Source organism: Gopherus flavomarginatus, chromosome 2 (assembly GCF_025201925.1).
Source record: "Gopherus flavomarginatus isolate rGopFla2 chromosome 2, rGopFla2.mat.asm, whole genome shotgun sequence".
Classification (NCBI taxonomy): Eukaryota; Metazoa; Chordata; order Testudines; family Testudinidae; genus Gopherus; species Gopherus flavomarginatus.
The window spans coordinates 251,189,115-251,209,922 of NC_066618.1; the positions used below are offsets into that span (position 1 = coordinate 251,189,115).

Consider the following 20,808-nt stretch of genomic DNA (forward strand, 5'->3'; position numbering starts at 1 on the left):
CAGTGAAAGGGCACTGATATGAAAAGCAAAATCGGGCAGAACTCATTTAATCAGCATTTTGGCAAAGGAAAAGGCCATTCTATAGTGCAATGGAGTGCTGGCTCTTTGCCTTCTCATATCAATCTTTTCAAACATGGGAATCCAGGATGAAGCAATAAAATATGAACTCTCAATCCTCCTCTTTTTTTCTGGAATGTAGAAATGGCCACATTAGTCAGAAAAAAAATCACACAAAGTGAATAGGAAGATGAATCTTTCTAAGTGCTGATGTGTGAAGTTAGCTAGAAGCTGTTTCAGCGGCCTCCAAAATCTCACCCAACTCTTTGAATATTTTGAAGGTGATTGGTTTTTAATTTTAAATATACTTGTGCTCTAGTCTCATATTAGCCATTGCTATGCTCAAGTGTGAATCCTACTATACAAGCTCTCAAACACAGTTATAGCATAGAATCATAGAACTTGAAGGGACCTCGAGAGGTCTTCTAGTCCAGTCCCCTGCATGCAAGGCAGAACTAAGTATTATGTAGACCAGTGGTTCCCAAACTTGTTCCACTGCTTGTGCAGGGAAAGCCCCTGGCAGGCCGGGCCGGTTTGTTTACCTGCCGCGTCAGCAGGTTCGGCCGATCGCGGCTCCCAGTGGCTGTGGTTCACTGCTCCAGGCCAATGGGAGCTGTTGGAAGCCGCGCGGGCCGAGGGACAGAATCCAATATCTTTGCTTTCCTGACTTGCCTAATAAATGTTCCAGATATAATTGCCTTTAGTCAGTAGATTTTCTGGAGAGTTTCAGGCTGAACACCCTGTACTTTTTCTTTCTCCTGTTACATTTCTACGTTTCAAAAAATCTCATTTTTTTCCAGGTATCATTCTACTAAGCTAAATTCTGAGCTCATTTATAATCAGGACATTGAAAATGATGAACTAGCCAGGCTGTAAATGAGATTGGGCCTATTCATGAAATGGAAAAGAAATAATCAACTCCCTAAAATAAAAAATTATGTTCCTTCTTTCATTTTCATGTGGATTCGTTCTGATCATCAACCCAGCCTCAGAATCTGTTTCAGCTTTTAATGTTTAATGTTTCTTCCTTTGAAAAAGCTGCTCCTGAAGCAGTCAAGAAAAGCCTTGCAATTACAATTATTCTTGTAAAAGGGATTAGAACTGCTTAAGTGTGAAATAGATCACTGGGGTGCAGAATGTCTTTATAGTGATAAAGCCAGCTCTTGGAGTTAAAGCAGCTTTTAGCATCATTGTCCCTAGTGGCTTGGGTCAGCTGGAAACGGGGGAAATGAAAAAGTCCTTCCTTGTGTCTGTTTTGAATTATCCATCATTTAATTAGGTTTCAGAGTAGCAGCCGTGTTAGTCTGTATCTGCAAAAAGAACAGGAGTACTTTTGGCACCTTAGAGACTAACAAATTTATTTGAGCATAAGCTTTCGTGGGCTAAAACCCACTTCATCGGATGCACAGAATGGAACACACAGTAAGAAGATATTTATACATACAGAGAACATGAAAAGGTGGGAGTAGCCATACCAACTGTAAGAGGCCAATCAATTCAGACGAGCTATCATCAGCAGGAGAGAGATGATGTCAGATTTGTTTCCACTGACCACTATACTTACCTACATTTGTGGACACCTACATTTATGTCCACTGACTGCTATACTTATCTACATGCCTCCAGCTTCCATCCAGGACACACCACACGATCCATTGTCTACAGCCAAGCTCTAAGATACAACCACATTTGCTCCAAACCCTCAGACAGAGAGAAACACTTACAAATCTCTATCAGGCATTCTTAAAACTACAATATCCACCTGCTGAAGTGAAAAAACAGATTGACAGAGCCAGAATAGTACCCAGAAGTCACCTACTACAGGACAGACCCAACAAAGAAAATAACAGAACGCCACTAGCCATCACCTTCAGTCCCCATCTAAAACCTCTCCAGCGCATCATCAAAGATCTACAACCTATCCTGAAAGATGATCCTTCACTCTCACAGATCTTGGGAGACAGCCCATTCCTTGCTTACAGGCAGCCCCCCAACCTGAAGCAAATACTCACTAGCAACCGCACATCATACAACATAAACACTAACCCAGGAACCTAGCCTTGCAACAAAGCCCGATGCCAACTCTGTCCACATATCTATTCAAGTGACACCATCATAGGACCTAATCACATCAGCCATGCCATCAGGGGCTCGTTCACCTGCACATCTACCAATGTGACATATGCCATCATGTGCCAGCAATGCCCCTCTGCGATATACATTGGCCAAACTAGACAGTCTCTATGCAAAAGAATAAATGGACACACATCTGACATAACATCATAACGTTCAAAAACCAGTGGGAGAACACTTCAGCCTCTCTAACCACTCAGTGACAGACTTAAAGGTGGCAATTTTGCAACAAAAAAAACTTCAAAAACAGACTCTAAAGAGAGACTGCCGAACTTGAATTAATATGCAAATTAGATACAATTAACTTAGGTTGGAACAGAGACTGGGAATGGTTGGGTCATTACATTAATTGGATCTATTTCCCCAGGCTAAAATATCCTCACATCTTCTATGGGTCATCTCGATTATCACTTCAAAGGTTTTTTTCTCTCTCCCGCTGATGATAACTCATCTCAATTAATTAGCCTCTTACAGTTGGCATGGCTACTCCCACCTTTTCATGTTCTCTGTATGTATAAATATCTTCTTACTGTGTGTTCCATTCTATGCATCCGATGAAGTGGGTTTTAGCCCATGAAAGCTTATGCTCAAATAAATTTGTTAGTCTCTAAGGTGCCACAAGTACTTCTGTTCTTTATGTATCATTTAATTCTATTGAATGTCCCCACTGTTCACTTCTTTAGCAGGGATGTCCTTTTTAAGCATAACTTTAGCGCCCTCGTGGCCAAGATGGAGTCTGCTCTGCAGGCAGCTCCAGCCAAGAGAAGGCACGCGCAGGAATGCAGCAGGAGAAATCCCTTCCACCCCAAGGGCACCTGTTCCAAACCCCCCAGAGTGAACACACATACTCACAGGAAAAGTACAATGGATATAAAAAAGGGAGATATTTATTTACAGAGGGATGAGAGGAGAAATACAACAAGGGGAAATATAGGGGGAGCAGTAAAACAGGGCTGCATCCAAACCAGGCCTTACGGGCCAAGTGGTAGCACAGTCTGGAAGGGCAGACATAGAGCAATGTGTCTGCACACAGAGTTTAGGAGTCCTGAGCAAAGTTCCAGTCTAGTGGTGAGTCTTGGGTGCTCCTGGTCATCTTCGGCGCCAGTGAACTTTCCCCCAACAAACCCCTCCGGTGCCCTCTTCTGCTGCTCTCTGCAAAGTCACACAGAGCGACCACCTCCCCACTTAACTAGCTAGCTTAACAGAGTCACAAGCCCTAGTACTCACAGCCCCATGCAGCTCTGGGCAGCTATGATACTGGGTCCAGCTCCAACCTGTCCATCTCGGGCGATTCCTCCCTGGCACAGTGGTCCTCCTGGTTCCTGTCCTGGGGTGTCCCCGATCGGCCACCCTGTCCTTCCCAGTCTTCAGGCAGGTTCTCTGCTGCTTCCTTTGCGAGGGCCTGCTGTCTCTCTCTCCCTCCGAGCTCCCAAGCCACCCCGTGGAGTTTCCCTCCTTTTTTCTCACTCTCCCCCACCCCACTAGGAAAAAGATTTAAAGGGGCTTACATAAGTAAGAAATTGTAGGCATTTCACAGAATCTCCAGCTTGAAATACAACAGCTTTTTACTGAAGTTGAAATACGAGTCACAATGTAATGTGAAGTTGGAGCAGAAAATTAAGTCTTGAGTATGATCCTGAACAAGTAGGCAGATAGATTGGATGACCTAACATATTTTTTCCTTCTCCAACTGCTATGAGTGTGCAACAATGTTAACAAATGTGTATTTGAATAATGTCCTTCTATTTGGGGACACTCCACAGAATTGACCATTAAAAGAAAAAAAAGTTGGGGAAAGCGAAATATTGTAGCAACAGAATTCATCTTGTGCTTCTCGAGATGGAATTGTGTCTGATTATTAAAGACAAGTTTACATTTTATAATGACTGGCCTCTGAACACACTTGCATTATGCTCATAAGTGATGTCAGTTTTATTTCCCTTCACTGTTAAGTGGGCTAAAGAGGGATCTGGCTTCCTACTTATTCTTCTTATTCCCACCTTCATCTCCCAGATTCATCAAGTTTTGTGGGTTTGTTGCATTATTTTTTGCAGAAATGTAGGACTGAACAAGGGTGCTTGGAAAGCGTAAAAGTAAAAGAGAGGTTGAGAATAAAGATCCTAGGAGTAATCCAATTAAATCAGATATACTATGGGCTAAGTCCTAGGAAAGAGAGCCAGGGCCAAGTAAGCAGGCTATCTGTAAACTCAGACAAACATGTGCAGGGCTGAGGAACAGATCCATTGTTTCACCCTTGCCGTAGCCACCATACAATCAGGCTGAGTCTGCTAACACAGGCTAGAGAGCGGTAGAGTGAACATAGCTTGCTGTTCCCCACCATGTACACTCTGGGCCAATGGATTCACATTATGTATTGAGCTACAGTTCAGCCTCCCTCCGTCCCACCTACAGTTTTCACTTCTCCCCGCTCTTCCTCCAGCACTCCTATGCAGAGAACTTGGCTCTACAACATGTAACTTTCCTCTGAAAAAGCTGTCCAGTGCTTGGTCCCATTCTGCCCGCCACCATGTGCAGCAGAAATGTGGTCTGGAGGGCATGATTTCCTCCTCAGAAACTGGGTAATGATTGCACAAGATTCCAAAAGCTCTAATCCTACCTGACCTATAAACTTACATTTGAAAATGTATAACGGTGTTTTAATTGGACCTAGTAATATGAGTTCAATATATTTTTGAGCTTTCTGCTTTCCTTTAGAATCTCTTATAAAGGATCTCGCAGATTGTGACAGGGCACTATTAGTAGCAACCTGGTCACTGGTGCATAGTAGGGACCAGGCCAGCCCCCATGGGGGGGGAGGGAGTGCCACGCTTCCAGCTCCACCCTCAGCCTCCCTCTGCCCCCATTCCCATTCAGCCCCCAGTCCCGCTCTGCCTCTAGGCCCTGGTCAGCCCCCATGGGGGGCAGGGAGAGAGCACTATGCTTTCAGCCCAGCTTTGCCTCCATGCCCAGCTCAACCCCCAACCCCACTCCACCCCTAGCTGTAGCTCCATTCTGCCCTATGCTCAACCAGACCCACCTCTAACCCTAGCTCCTCCCCTATCCTCAGTTCTGCCTTCAGCCCAAGCTCCGCTGCTGAGGAAGCCTTGGCTGTGCAGTAATGGAGGTGGGGGTGGAGAGATTCCATTAATGGCAAGGGGAGGGGATGACTGGAAAAGTTTGTGTACCACTAGCCTAAAGGCTCTAAAAGAGGGACACTTTAAAAATGGGAAAACTGCAAGAAGCAAGAGAGAGGACAGGAAACCATGTGAATGAGTGTTCAAGAATGATTTTTCCTGAAGGAAAGTAAAAGTAAAATTACAAGCCCTCAAAGATTCCACTGCCAGAAGTTGGTGAAACCCAGACATGAGGTCCTTGGCAGCAGGAAATCCACTATGAACACAGATGCAATGATTCAAACCATCTGCATCTCCTTCCCTTCCTGGGGCCTGGAGCCAGCTGGTACTGCCCCCAAAGTGCACAAAGCCAAACTGGCTAGACCATTGATTCAGCTCCTTCCCTGGGCAGTCTCTCCTGGTCAGGGACCTAATGGAGCCACATCCATAAACTAAAGCTTCTCACTTTGGCAAAATGCTTGCAGGGGATAGTAGCAGCACCTCCAGAAGAAGATAGGATGCTTGAATCATGCATGAATGCATGAACTGCCACTGTGCAAGAGGGTTGGAATTTGACCTACTTATTCCTGTGAGTATTAAACTGGTCCCTCAAGTATAAAGTCCTAATGCAAAGCCCTTGGAAGTCAATTGGAAAGGGAAAATGGATAACTGACTGTGTATATGCTGATTTTCATTTGTTTTTAATGGTATATTCTAAATATGTGCTTAAGAAGTTTAAGTAAATTAAACCACAATATTTGTTATAATGTCTAAGTTCTCCAAGCTCCAATCCACATGCACTGGTGTTCAGTAGTTTTCATTGCAGATCAAAGGAATACTTGTTTCTCACTAACAGTCACAGTACAGGGCTAATATCTCAATAGTATTAAGATGATTAAGGTTGAAGCAAAGTATTAAATGTTAACTGATCTTAAAGAGAACACTTTCATGCTGTTTGTCAGTATCAGAAATGAAATGTCCCTTCTAGATTCCTCTGGTCTGAGAAAGGCCTTTGCACTGGCTGTTGGACCGCTTCTAAAGTCTCAGCTGTAGGTAAATACAGGTCAAAAACAGAAAGTCCAGCCACAGAAGAGAAATCTTCACTGACTATGCAGAACCAACACTGGTGATGCAGCAGGAAGAGTTAGTGAGCTCTCTCTTTTACTTTCCTATTCATGATTATAGGGCAAGGGCACGGTGATATATGCATGGCAGTCAAGTCAGTCCTCTTTTGAAATGCCTATCCTCCACTTAGCTTGACCCCATTAGGTAATGGATTAGATCCAAAGACCATTCAAGTCCATTGGAGTCTTCCTACTGACTCCAATGGGCTTTGGGTGGGATAAATTTGAATAGAGGGGAAAAAAGCATCCTTTCTATGGGAGGAAACTGACTCTGATTTTTGCATCAGTGCCTGCATCTAACATTTTAAAGTCAACAAGATCTATTTGTGGGTCTTCTGCTTCCTGAATTAATGGTGTCCCAAGCAATTTGCCTTGGTATCAAAGTTACTGGGAATATTTGGCCTGTGTTATGCATGATCTACATGATCTAATGGTCCTTTATGGCCTTAACATCTACAGATCTATTTGTAACGTAGGCTATGTCTAGACTAGCACTTTTGTCTGTAAAACTTTTGCCGGTCAGGGGTGTGAAAAAACACACCCATGACCGACATAAGTTTGACCAACAAAAGTGCCACTGTGGACAGTGCTATCTCAGCAGGAGACGCTCTCCTGCCAACATAGCTACTGTCACTCATTGGGGGTGGTTTAATTATGCAAACAGGTGAGCAGCTACATTGGAGACCTTACAGAGGCACAGCTGATGCAGTACAGCTGTGCCACTGTAAGGTCTATAGTGTAGACATAGCCTTAGAGGGAATGTACGTGAATGATTTGACTCTTTGTACTGTTCCATACAGCTTATCCAGCTACTGATTATGACATATTTATTCATAGGATATGGCCCTCTTTTCTGTGTACAAACTGTCCATGAATCAATTTTCTTTTTAAACAGATTTGTTCTTTGTCAAAATGATTCATGTAACAGTTATGGATATATCTGGGATCTTTGGATTTTTATGAACTCTTAAGAGATGTGCCTTCAATATTCAATCTGTGTGATTGATCAGCTAAATCAATGCCAAGTAATTAAAGTAAAGAATCACACACCAAATTTCTGTGCCCTGACTGGCTGATTTAACTTTCATAAGCATGAGGAGTGTCTAAAGGTTTCACTGAGATTCTTGAATCTCTTAGGAAAAGGTTGAAGAGCAAGAGAAAAAGGCATTCAAAATTTGGGGGGCATTTGGAATGGTTTCCTGTCTTCTCTTGATTAGGAGTGAGCATTATATTTGGCTTTTTCCATGACCCTGCAATTTTAAAATAGCCCTGTTCCTTCCTGACTGAGGAAAAGAGAATGTTAAGTCAGGTTATTGGCTGTGCACCGTCTTTACATTATATTGTATCTGTCACATTCAGAACATGGAACTCGCTCTTCTGTTCTCTTCCTGACTTCTGCCACCAAGGCTGGCTCCAGGTTTTTTGCTGCCCCAAGCAACAAAAACAAAAAATAAAAAAAATGGAAGGGCAGCGGAAGAGTACCGCTGCTGAAGCAAATAAAAAAAGGAAAAGAAAAGATAAAAAAGCTTGGCACATGCTTGGAACACTGGTGCCTAGAGCTGGCTCTGCCTACTGCTCTCTCCTGCAACACACACAGGGAGCAGGAGGCTAGGAAAGCCTTTGCAATGTAAATCCACTTGTTTTGTGCACAGTATGTTTGGGCACACCTGTGTGCACACACGTGCAGGTAAAATCTCCACCCCCAACACGTGAAAAGAATCTAGTCATCCAAATTATCATAGAAAAAGTAGGCTATGAATGTGGCTAGATCAAGCTCTAAGCCACATTTAAATTGTAGATAAATCCACAGATGGATGCTGGAAACTCACCATTTGTGAAGAATTGGTGGGCAATCAGAGATGAAAATGAAGGTTATTGTACATTCAGAATTCACTGTTCATCTGAAATGTCTACAATACTGAACAGTATGTTTGTTTTCCTTTTAATAGATTTTTGACTAGAACTAACAGAATAATTCATACTATATCAGTTCTTAGATTAACATTATTCTTCAGATAATACATTTCAACAAATAATTCTTGGTCTGTAGCTTGTCCTTGATCATGTTTAAATAGTTGATCATTTAAGTTCTTCTTTGACTGGGCACATAGTATGTTTCCATTCCTTGATTTGATTATGAAGAATCTTTAGAATTTGGTCTCTGGTTTGAAAACCCACATTGCTTGGAAAGTGAATTTTGAGCTTGTCAATCTGCAATAGTTGCTTAAAAAAAACTAGCTCTTTCAGCAACAATTCTAGCCAGTAAATTCACTTTTGAGGTATTTGTAGAAACACATAAGGGATGTGAACATTGTCAAAGCAAAATTATTTCAAAAATTCAAATTAATACTCACATTAAATATTTTGTAGTATTCACCCAACTCCCATTTTGACTTTAGGCTCAATGAACAGTTGTCAAAGTGTGCAAATATTCCAGGAAATCATTAACAAACATTAACATTTAACAGTTAAGTAGATTGAAACATTATGGGCTTATACTTGCTACAGCTGAAGATGGGGGAAAGGTAGTTCTAAATCATTTTCCTACTCTCCCAGTCACAGGGCAATGCAGAAAGAAATGATCCCCACTATAATTCGCAGCAGTTTAAGGGTTGCTGTAATCGTGTTATGGCAGGGAGAGCATTCTAATAGGGACCACACTGAGAACTGACTGGAGCACTTTGAGCTCCATACTCTCTCCAATGCACTCTCTATATGGAGGCTGGGAGCAGATGGTGCAGTGCCACTTATGTCATGACTTTAATACACCTGAAGAGTCCCAAGTTATTGGATTTGCTGGCTGTCTCTGTATGACAAATTTCCAACTACTTTACAGAATTAGATAATGGTTTCACCTGTGCAAAGCAACTGGAACAAGGCCTTAGGGTCTGTGCTCAAGGGACACAAGCCTACTTAATACAGGAAATCCAAGATGAAGCTACAGCTCTGTCTATAGCTCTCGCTGCTGTAAAAGCAACTGAGATAACACCAGTGTGTGTAACAAGGAAAAGATGCCCATTCTAATGCGGAATGTTGGTTTGTCTGTTTGCTCACAGACTTTCCATTTAAATTGTTTGTCCTTCTGAATTTCACATTTTTGATAAGGTCCAGTTGTTTTTCAGATGAATGCAAAATGTTCTAAAAGTCTCATTATTTACTCCAGAGAGAAGACTGCAGCTGCCACTGAGCCAGTAAGCACATGCAAAAGCTGTGATGGAATGCTAAGTATCACAGCAGTTAACATGGTTCTTCAATGCATTAATGGACTGAGACAAAAGAAAGCTATAAGCAAGTATAGTAACAGAGGCAGAGGAAAAAGCCTCATGAATAAAACTCGAGGAACAATTGTACCAAAGAGAAGTAAAAATATCCTATGAAGTAAATGTTTAAGGAAGAAATACTGAAAATCAGGGTGCTGGACTATTGTAGTGTGAAGGTACAAAAGCTGCTTTGTGTTCTTATAAGGAAACAATCTATTTTTAAGATATATATTTTAATGAATATGCTTTAACAACTTGCAAAAACTACACCCAAGAGGCAACCAAGAAGTAGAATACGACAGGGGTGGCCATTGGTGCATTAGCAGCTCTGCAAAGTGGAGTTTCAGATAGTATCTATACATCCTATGCATGACTCAAGTCAATATTATTAGGGCCTGAAATAAATCCAAAGGGAGTCATTTCACTGACTTCATCAGGGTTGGACTCAAGCCCCTGATTAAAACTTAAAAACAAACCTAGAAAGAAATATTTCTAATTGTGCTCCACACCCTACAAACAAAAACAATTTATCCCCCATCATTGGTTTCCCACTTGCTACTTATGTGTTTCAGAGCACCTCACAGACAGTTTCCAATTGATTATAATTAGACTTCAATTACCAGCAGTTAATTTCCACCAGTTAATTTCCACCTGTTCCTCCTGTAAATCTGTGGGATCTCTAGTTTGTACTGATAGCAAGTACTGAACTCCCTGCTCCTCAACTCCGGCTTAGAGTGGAAAAACTTTCGGTCTCCTAGGGAATTATCCCTTAATCTGTCAATCTTTCTGACTGTGCAGTATTGTATCTCTCTATATCTCACCCATCAGTCCTCATCCTGAAAGGAAACCTGCAAAACACTTTCAAAAGACGAGCCTGGGAACTTACATTCATAACTTTGCTAGACCCTAAAAATCATGGATTTAGTAAAGACACTAGATTCAGAGGCCCTGACTTTCTAATGTGCTGGGGGGGCATGCTCTGCCCCAGGCCCCACGTCCACTCCACCCCTTCCCCCAAGGCCCCAGACCTTGCTCTGCCCCACTCTGCCTCTTCTGCATCCTCCCCAACCACACCCCACCCACGCTCCTTCCCCCTACCTCCCCAGAGCCTCCTGCAGGACACAAAACAGCTGATCACAGTGGGCAGGAGGCACTGGAGGGAGGGGAAGGCACTGATTGGCGGGGCTGCTGGTGGGTACTGAGAACCCACCTTTTATTTTCATAGGTACTCCAGTCCTTAAAGACGAACAGATTTATTTCTGTCAGTCTTTAACGTGGCACTGGACGCCTCATTGTTTTTGTGGATACAGACAAACACAGCTACCCCTCTGATACTTACAACAATCTGTAACCCACTAACCCCCTCCATTTTTGTCCTATGACAACAGGGGTGTTAATGGGCCATTTCACCTTGCATGGTTGCTTAGAATATGTGTCAATTACTTTATGCTAAGCTATCTCTTCGACCACATATTTAGCTGTGACACTCTGAGACCTTTCCCAGACCTGCAGAAGAGCTCTTTGTAGCTCAAAAGCTTGTCTCTCTCACCAACAGAAGTTGATCTAATAAAAGATATTTCCTCACCCACCTTGTCTCTGACCTTTCTGACTGCCTCAGCTGGTGTTGGATCACAGCTAGGAAAATTACATTTAATATTATAAGCCAACAGAGCACAAGGTCAGGTAACTAAGGTCAGCTGTCTTGGACAGCTGGTTCCTTACCCCTCTCCCCAGAGGCCTCCCTCAACAAGGCTGCTCTGTAGTCCTGGTGGAGGGTAAGCCTGCCTGCCCCTGTAAGAAAGCCCAAAGAAGGGCAGATGGAAGTACTGCCACCTGCCTCCCTTATGACAATCCTCTTTAGAATGCAGTAGGCTGGACTAGCAGAGGGAGGTGCTGTTTATACCTCCTGGTGCCTGCTGGATTTAATCTGGCCCTTAACTTTTAAATTACTGAAACAATGAGACATTAAAGAGACATGGCTCCAATTCAGCAAAAACTCAACTCTAAGTACATGCTTGAAGATTTTACTGAATCAGGGCCTAGATGACTTGACCAGTGGTGCACAAGGAAGGCTGTGGCAAAGCTAGGAACTAAACACATCACTTGAGTTCTAATTCACTGCCTCATCCAAAGACTTTCCACTCCACATGACTCTGCAATTAATTTAGACCATGGATATCCTGGTATGTATATATCAGAAGCCCTGAGCTCATGGGTAGAGTAGGGAGGGGCACTGGGGGGCAATACCCCACACAAACTGCAGTGTGTTAACCAGAGCAGCACCAAACACCTCTCCTCTTCCTCTCTGAGGCCCTGCCCCTGGCCAGGTTGGAGGGAGGAAGCCAGAGCTGGGCAGTGCGGGGTGGCTTCTGCTCTGGCTGGTGCCATGGAGCAGGCAGCCGTGGTGCTCCCACGTCTAATTGAAAAAGGGATAGAGAATAAGATGGAGAGTATCATATTGCCCTTATATAAATCCATGGTATGCCGACATCTTGAATACTGCGTTCAAACGTGATCGCCCCATCTCAAAAAAGATATACTGGCACTAGAAAAGGTTCAAAAAAGGGCAACTAAAATGATTAGGGGTTTGGAACGGGTCCCATATGAGGAGAGATTAAAGAGACTAAGACTTTTCAACTTTGAAAAGAGGAGGCTAAGGGGGGGATATGATAGAGGTATATAAAATCATAAGTGGTGTGGAGAAAGTTAAAAATGAAAAGTTATTTACTTGTTCCCATAATATAAGAACTAGACACCACCAAATGAAATTAATGGGCAGCAGGTTTAAAACAAATAAAAGGAAGTTCTTCTTCACACAGTGCAGTCAACCTGTGGAACTCCGTGCCTGAGGAGGTTGTGAAGGCTAGGACTATAACAGGGTTTAAAAGAGAACTAGATAAATTCATGGCGGTTAAATCCATTCATGGCTATTAGCCAGGATGGGTAAGGAATGGTGTCCCTAGCCTCTGTTTGTCAGAGGGTGGAGATGGATGGCAGGACAGAGATAACTTGATCATTACCTGTTAGGTTCACTCCCTCTGGGACACCTGGTGTTGGCCACTGCCGGTAGACAGGGTACTGGGCTGGATGGACCTTTGGTTTGACCCAGTACGGCCGTTCTTACGTCTCCTATTTCTGTTGCCTGGGGCTGCTGCTGTTCCTCAGCTCCCAGCCCCCTTTGACTGCACACAGCTGGTAAGAGCAGCCAAGGACTCCAGACAGCTGGGGCCAGTGCTCACTGCAGTCAGTGCTCGCGCTACCCGGTGCTGAGGGTGCTGGTGGCTGTATCTCCCACACGCCGCTCACTCCAGGGCTAGGGACAGTGGGGGCCATGCTGCCTGCCCACTCGGCGCTCCAGAGCTGGGGTGCTGGGGCCACACCACTTGCCCACTCAGTGCTCCGGCACTGAGGACCGTGACTCCCACCAGCCCAGCACTCTAGGACTGGCAGTGCTCAGGAGGCCTGGGGCTGGGGTGAGGGGACTGGTGGCCACAGTGAGGGGTCTCTGGAAGGGGAGGGGATTGGGAGGGGTGGGGTCTCGGGCGGAAGGGCCAGGGCAGGGGCCTAGCCACCCCAAGCCAGTGGTCACATGCCACCCATGACCACGCCTATGCCCAAAGGCCTCACTCAGTGGCTGGAGCCCCAGAACCCTGCAGGGCAAAAGCCCTGAGCTTCCTCATGGCTGAAGCCCCAAGGCCACCAAGGCTTATCTCCCCCCCCACACACACACATGGGGTCCCAGAGTTTTTATAGCATGTTGGGGTGGGAGTCAAAGAAAAAGTAGAGAACCCCTGATCTACATTACATACTAACATATGACATTGTATTTTGAGCTGTACTATTCTGCAGACCAGTCTTCAGTGAAAATATAAGCCATCATCACATTTTTGTGATTTGCGTAGGGTGATATATTTGCAGTGGTAGTTTATTTTGTTTGACTTCATGTCCTAGCTATGTTAGAAGTTGGGTGGAGGGGAAGGAAGAAGGTGTGTGTTTGGAGTTCTCACTGTTTTCTCTTTTTTCAGTCTGTGTTTTAATGTGCTTTTTATAGAAAGTTCCGGAAAGGACACCAGCGATATGTGATGGCATTGACTAGTTATTTCTGGTTGTAGAAGATCTTGAAACGTACACTGTCTGATTTTAGTCTTTAGTTCTTGATTTGTTGCACACTTGAAGAAATTAAAGTTAGGGCTAATTATTTTGTATGTAAATTCTCTAAACTGTTAGTTTACTTTAAATTATTGTTGAAGTGGGTGAACTTGTTTATCTATAATACATACAGACTAAGATTTAAAACAAGCAAACAAGAAAAATAGTACCTAAAATTAGGCCTTTATGTGCATATTTAGGCACTCAAACACCTGATCTTTCTGAAGTGACTTCAGTGCGGGCTGCTGGGTGCCCACCACTTTAGAAAATAAGGCCACACGGACTGAGACACTGAAATATGGACTTACAAGCCTAGCTTTAAGTACCTTTTTTAAAAGACTGCCAAGCTTATCTTTGTGGGTTGATGGATGAATTGATGGTACATGTGCTAACAAAGATAGATACAATCATGGTGACTGTTACCAAAAATCATCTTCTTCCAGTTAGTAAGTCACAGCTTTTAAAAGGCTGTGGTAAAGTTACTATTATGCAGTGGAAGAAATCTAATCTTTCCTTCACTTAAAACAAATAGGGACAACTTTGATATAAGAAAAGTCCTAAAGAAGTCAGTCTGCAAATACCTTGGTAATATTAGAAAAAAAAGTGAAAGCAGATAGGGCTGGGTCTACTGTTTTTGCCACCCCAAGCAGCGCGCCAAATTGCCACCGGACGGCGGGGGCAGTCCATGTGCCATTAGGGTGGTACATGCATTTCCGCGGCAGAGGCAATTCAGCGGCAGCTTCCGTCTTCAGCCAGAAGACAGAAGCCGCGAATTGCCGCCGTGGGCAGCTGAACAGAGAAGCTGCCACCAAATTGCTGCCGACGCGGAAACGTGCATGCTGCCCTAACAGCACACGGACTGCCCCCGCCGTCCGCGGCAGCAATTCAGCGCGCTGCTTGGGGTGGCTAGAACACACGAACTGCTGCCCCTTGCAGATTGCCACCCCAAGCATCTGCTTGGAATGCTGGTGCCTGGAACTGGCCCTGAAAGCAGAGTCCCTCTCACTAACCCTATGAAGCCAAGTTGTTCCTTGCAATCATTATTACAAGGAGGTACTGTAAATGGAAACTCAGCAAGTTCCCACATGCTACTGGGGAGCATAATAGGGTCAAAGGGTTTGCTTCCACCAACCTATGGATTCCCCAAGATCAGTATAGATCTTAGAGAATAGATAGGAGACCAGATCCACATATACTATGGTTATTTGCCTCTATGCTGGCCCCTTTGTCCTTCTGTTTCCATAGCAGCATGTCTCCTGCAGATATCATGTTGTCCATTCCTGCTTGTGCCCTGAAGCCTTCATTTTGGGGATGTTTCAGTATGTACAGTGCTGGGATTGGAACAAGTTAATGAGGCCCAATTGGCATTAACTTCTATCAGTATGGCTCTTGGACCTACGGGGAGGGAATTAATTCTTCTGAGAGCGCCTCTACTCCAGCCCCACTCCTAGCTTTCCCCTGCCCAGTCCCTACAGAGCATCCAGGGTGGAACTTCCAGGGGAGCCAGCCTGCACCATCTCAATCTAGCTGCTAAAACTGTGCTCCTCTCCATTCTCTGAAGTGGAGGGGGCCATTTAAGTTGTGGTTTATAGCCCAGCTGCAGCAAATTGGAAAACATGACACAGTAAACAGGAGCATCAATTAGTACATACCACAGGATGCAGTTTCGGATGACAGGTTATATGGAAACTTCTAGTGTTGTGAATAAGGAACTCTGAGAAAAAGCCCAAGACCACAATTTGATTATGCCTCTGTTATTATTTCCCATGAATATTTACAAGCACTAGTGTAGGCTGTTCTGCCAAACTAATCCAACCATTGACATTGCAACAAGGATAAACGGCAGATAAGGAAGGCAGAATTTACAAGGCATGGAACAAATATGATAAAATTTAACTGACATGTTTTGGCAGATGTCTTGTTTATCTTCAGTAGCTTTCAGAGGTAAATTCAGAATGAGCCCATAACCATTTTGGGCTTAGAAAGAGCTCAAGACTACTGTGTGAAATGATTAGATGATTTTGAAAAGGGAGAACTCACAAAAAGAGCTAGAAGGGAAACTTCTGAGATACTGATAGGAATTAATTTTACAGTGAATTCTGCTAGAATGTGTGGAAAATACCACATCTTTGTTACTACTCAAAGGTCTTCGGAAGCAACAGCAGCAGGAATGGAAGATAGGCATTCTTCACTAGGTAGGGAATTATATTTATTAGAAAGGCTGAAATTAAGTAATTCAATTAATTTTTAAGTTTTGTCTAGCAAAATAACCTACCAGAAATTCAGCCACTCTCACAATTTTTTCATGACTGTACAAGAACTAAATATTCAGGAGAATCTCAGCCTCTTTTGTGAAGGAGGAAAATTTAAATCTTCATACAAACTAAATCAGTTAGGTCCAAAGAGTGACCCCAAGCCCTCTGAGGGCAGTTCCAAACCCAGAGAAGAAGGTGATCATGTTGCATTTATATTGTGCCTTTTTCCCCAAGGATCTTGAAGAGCCTGAGAACATTCATACATTAAGCCTCACAACCACTCTACAAGGTGGGTAATTAGTGAAATAAATCCACAGCAACTCAAGACATGTCAATTACTATGATACATGTCGTGGTCACTCTGAAGTTCTGAGGAAGCAAGGCTAGAATTCAAATCTTCCTACTCCAAATGTACAGCGGACTTGACTTTCAGAGATGCTGGGCCGCTTGCAACTCCAAATGAAGGCAATGGAAACTGTGGGTCCCAGATTCTCAAAGGTTTGTAGCCACATAGCTCCTAATGATTTCAATGAGAGTAAGACACCTCAATACCTTTTGAAGCTCTGGGCCTATGGGCTCAGCACCTCTCAAAACTGAATTAGATGTTCCTACTATTTAAAATAGAGGATAATTTCAATTAGCTTTCAGAAGTATAGATCTAGTACAAAAAGACCAAGTAATTCTGATTTCATCTGGGCCAGGGCCAGGAGGCCGTGTGTGTGTGTGTGTGTGCGTGCGTGCGTGCGTGTGTGTGTGTGTGCGCGAGCGTGCCAAACTGTGGCTCATGAGCAGTATGCAGCTCTTTTACAGTTAAAGTGCGGCTCACGGAGCCCCTCGAGGAGTCCCCACATTCTCCACCTACCAGACTGGAGCGAGGAGCTCAGGCCTTCTGCCCAGTAGAGGGGCTAGGAGCTTCTGCCCAGCAGGGAGGAGAGTCTAGGGGCTTCAGCCCCATAAGATGCACTGGGCTGAAGCCTCCTTACCCGCAGGGCAGAAGCCCTGAGCCTCGTCACCCTGCTGCAGGGCTGAAGCCCCAAGCCCCAGCAGGTGCACCCAGCTCTTGAACTTCTGAAGATTATTGTATGTGGCTCGGAAGGTTGTTATGTTTGGCCACCCCTGCTATATATAAGTACAGAAAGACTCTATGATTTCCCTAAGGTCTGTGTCAGAGCCAGGAACCAGAGTCTGTGTCAGAGCCAGGAACCAGATTTTCTGGGATGCAGTCCCATAGATAACCCACAAAACTGCTGCCTTATACCTCTTCCCCAGCATACAACGGAAGCTCATGTATGCATATAAAAATCCCCACATCTGCTTATCTCATTAGTTGGTTAATGTCTTACAGGCGTCACAACTAACAATAGCCAGGTAGACAGATAGTTGGGGGATAATTGATATTTATATAAAGACAAATTGGTTTTTTGTTTTAACCCTCTTACTCACCCTGTGATTCTTGCTTTTTCGCTTAGATTCTATGTTACTGTTTGGATAGCACCTGTCACAGATTGGGTACTATTGTGATACAACTATCTTTTTTTAAGAAAAGCTTTGCTTATGGCTTTATTAGCCTTTATTTGCTAATAGTGACGTTTGCAGAAAATAAGCAATGCAGCCACAGGTACACATACAAGGGGGGAAATTGCATATTGCAAAAGAAAAAAGTGACTTTGTATAATGTTGGAAATCAAGCACCAACATTTAAGCCCATTGGGCTGAAGATTTTTTACTGAAGCATGTGTGGGTTTCAGAATGTTTGCCAAGACAAAGTTAAATACAAAGGTGTGAATTGTATTAAATAAGCAACTCAAACTCTTATGTGGTGATAATCATGCTTTCTTCATATGGGAATAACAGTTTCAATGGAATGCTGGAAGCTCATGGCCAGTGTCATAGCATTCTTTCTCAAATCTGAACCTTAGAGTCCAGGAATGAGATACTAGCATGAATTTCCCTAAGCTTAATTACCAGCTTAGATCTGATAGGCTGCCACCATCCAAAAATATAGTGTTTTGGGGCACTCTGACCTCCCCAACCTTCCCTGGGGACCCCAAGAACCCAGATCCCTTGGGTTCTTAAAATGAGAAATAAACCATTCCCCCACCTTCCCCCTCTCAGAACTTCCTTCCCTGGGCTATCCTGAGATACTGATCTAACCTCTTAAATCATCATACAGAGAAGCATCTCCCTTCCCTTCCACAAAGAGGCAAACAGATTCAAGGAAAACAGAGAGAGATTTTATCTCTCCCCCTCCTGTCTCCCCACCCGTCCTGGTGAGTTATCCCAATCCTCTGGGATAAAACAAGGGAAACAGAGAAAAAAACAATCAATCAGGTTCTCTAAAAAGAAATCTTTTAATAAAAAAAAGGAAAAAGTAAAGAATTATCTCTGTAACTTCAAGATGTAAATCTTACAGGGTCCTATAGCTTACAGACACCAGAAAGAGACTTTCCCCCCAGTACCAATACAAATCAGAATATTCCCAGCAACTACACATATAAAAGTTAACCAGCCAGATCCACAATTGCAAATAGAGTAAAACAATTAAAAAGCCTAAACCGCCTGGATTTTACCTTCTGTTTGAAAAGAAACTTAGACAGCCTGTTGTAATGTCTGGTCTCTCTCAGATCCCTCGAGAGAAGAACAAAGAAGTCACACCCAAACTTCCCTCCACCTGAATTAAAAGTATCTTGTCTTCTGATTGGTCTTCTGGTCAGGTGTCCAGTTTCCTGCTTGTAACCCTTTACAGGTATAAGAGACATTAACCCTTAACACTTTGTTTATGACATGCCCCCCAAATCGCAGACAGTGGGGAATCTCACTGGCGGCGATTTCTTCCTAGAACTCAAAAATAACCAGATTAATACAACACATGCACCTTTACATATACTACTAAGAATATAACTAACAGACTTTTACATTTTAAGAACACTTTTTAACTACTGGATTCTATGAAACTTTCACGAGAGAGTGCATCAGCTACTTTGCTAGAAGCTCCTGAAATGTGTTGAATTTCAAAATGAAAATCTTGGAGAGCTGAACTCCATCGAAGAAGTTTTTTGTTGTTCCCCTTGGCAGTATGAAGCCACTTTAGCGCAGCATGGTCGGTCTGTAGCTGGAACCGCCGTCCCCAAATGTATGGGCATAGCTTTTCCAGGGCGTACACAATGGCATAGCATTCCTTTTCACTGACTGACCAGTGACTTTCCCTCTCAGACAGTTTCTTGCTGAGAAACACGACAGGATGGAAGTTGAGATCCGGTCCTTCCTGCATGAGAACTGCTTCTATACCACGCTCAGATGCATCTCTGGTTACTACGAATGGTTTGTCAAAGTTCGGGGCCCTTAGCACAGGGTCAGACATGAGCGTTACCTTAAGTTGGGTAAAGGCCTTTTAACACTCATCAGTCCACTTAACTGTTGTTGGCGGGGTCTTTTTGGTCAGGTCGGTCAGTGGGGCAGCTATTTGGCTGTAGTGTGGTACAAATGGCCTGTAGTACCCGGCCAAGCCTAAGAAGGATTGGACCTGTTTCTTTGACTTTGAGACAGGCCACTTTTGGATAGCATCCACCTTGGCCTGTAGGGGATTTATGGTTCCTCGACCCACCTGGTGTCCCAGGTAAGTCACTGTGTTTTGGCCTATTTGACATTTTTTGGCCTTAACAGTTAGTGCGGCCTGCCTGATGCGCTCAAAGACCTTTTCCAGGTGTTCTAGGTGTTCGGGCCAGGAGTCTGAAAAGATGGCCACATCATCGAGGTAGGCAACTGCATATTCTCCCAGTCCTGCTAGTAGACCATCTACCAGCCTCTGGAAGGTGGCGGGTGCATTTCGCAGCCCGAAAGGAAGCACATTAAATTCATACACCCCTGCATGGGTGATGAATGCTGACCTCTCTTTGGCAGGTTCATCTAGCGGTATTTACCAGTACCACTTGGTTAAGGCTATTGTAGAGATGAACTGGGCACGTCCCAACTTTTCCAATAGTTCATCGGTGCGTGGCATTGGATAGTTGTCTGGACGAGTTACCGCATTTAGCTTACGGTAGTCCACGCAAAAGCGAATTTCCCCATCTGGTTTGGGTACCAGAACCACTGGAGATGCCCATGCACTGGTAGATGGGTGGATTATACCCATCTGTAGCATGTTCTGGATCTTCCGTTCTATAGCAGCTTGGGCATGAGGAGACACCCAGTAGGGTGGGGTTCTAATTGGGTGAGCATTACCTGTGTCAATGGAGTGGTATGCCCGTTCAGTCCGTCCTGGGGTGGCTGAGAACAATGGGGCGAAGCTAGTGCACAGCTCCTTGATTTGTTGCCGCTGCAGACGTTCCAGGGTGGTTGAGAGGTTCACCTCTTCCACGCCACCGTCTTTTTTCCCTTTGTAGTAGACACAGTCAGGCCACTCAGCGTCATCTCCTCCCTGGACTGTAAACTGACAAACCTGTAAGTCTCTGGAATAAAAGGGCTTGAGAGAATTAACATGGTACATTCTGGGCTTTAGGGAGGAATTGGGAAAGGCTATGAGGTAGTTAACAGCTCCCAGGCGCTCTTGGACCGTGAATGGCCCTTCCCATGATGTTTCCATTTTATGGGCCTGTTGCGCCTTCAAGACCATAACCTGGTCTCCTACCTTGAAGGAACGCTCTCTGGTATGTTTATCATACCAGGCCTTTTGCTCTTTTTGAGCATGCTTTAGGTTTTTTTTAGCAAGGGCTAAAGA

General features: G+C 44.0%; 1 protein-coding gene across 6 annotated transcripts in view; it reads right to left on the minus strand.

Annotated features, from left to right (window-relative positions):
* The window catches only part of RBIS (ribosomal biogenesis factor), a 366,698-nt gene that overhangs the window by 177,320 nt on the left and 168,570 nt on the right, over window positions 1–20,808 (minus strand). The window contains exon 2 of one of the 6 annotated variants that reach the window (XR_007772633.1): window positions 19,638–19,659. The exons of 3 other annotated variants lie outside the window; for them this stretch is intronic. The gene's annotated coding sequence lies outside the window, so the exon portion shown is untranslated. Of the gene's footprint in view, window positions 1–19,637; window positions 19,660–19,828; window positions 19,979–20,247; window positions 20,719–20,808 lie in introns of those variants that run through there. 2 more of the 6 variants (XR_007772634.1, XR_007772636.1) reach the window with 2 other exon arrangements.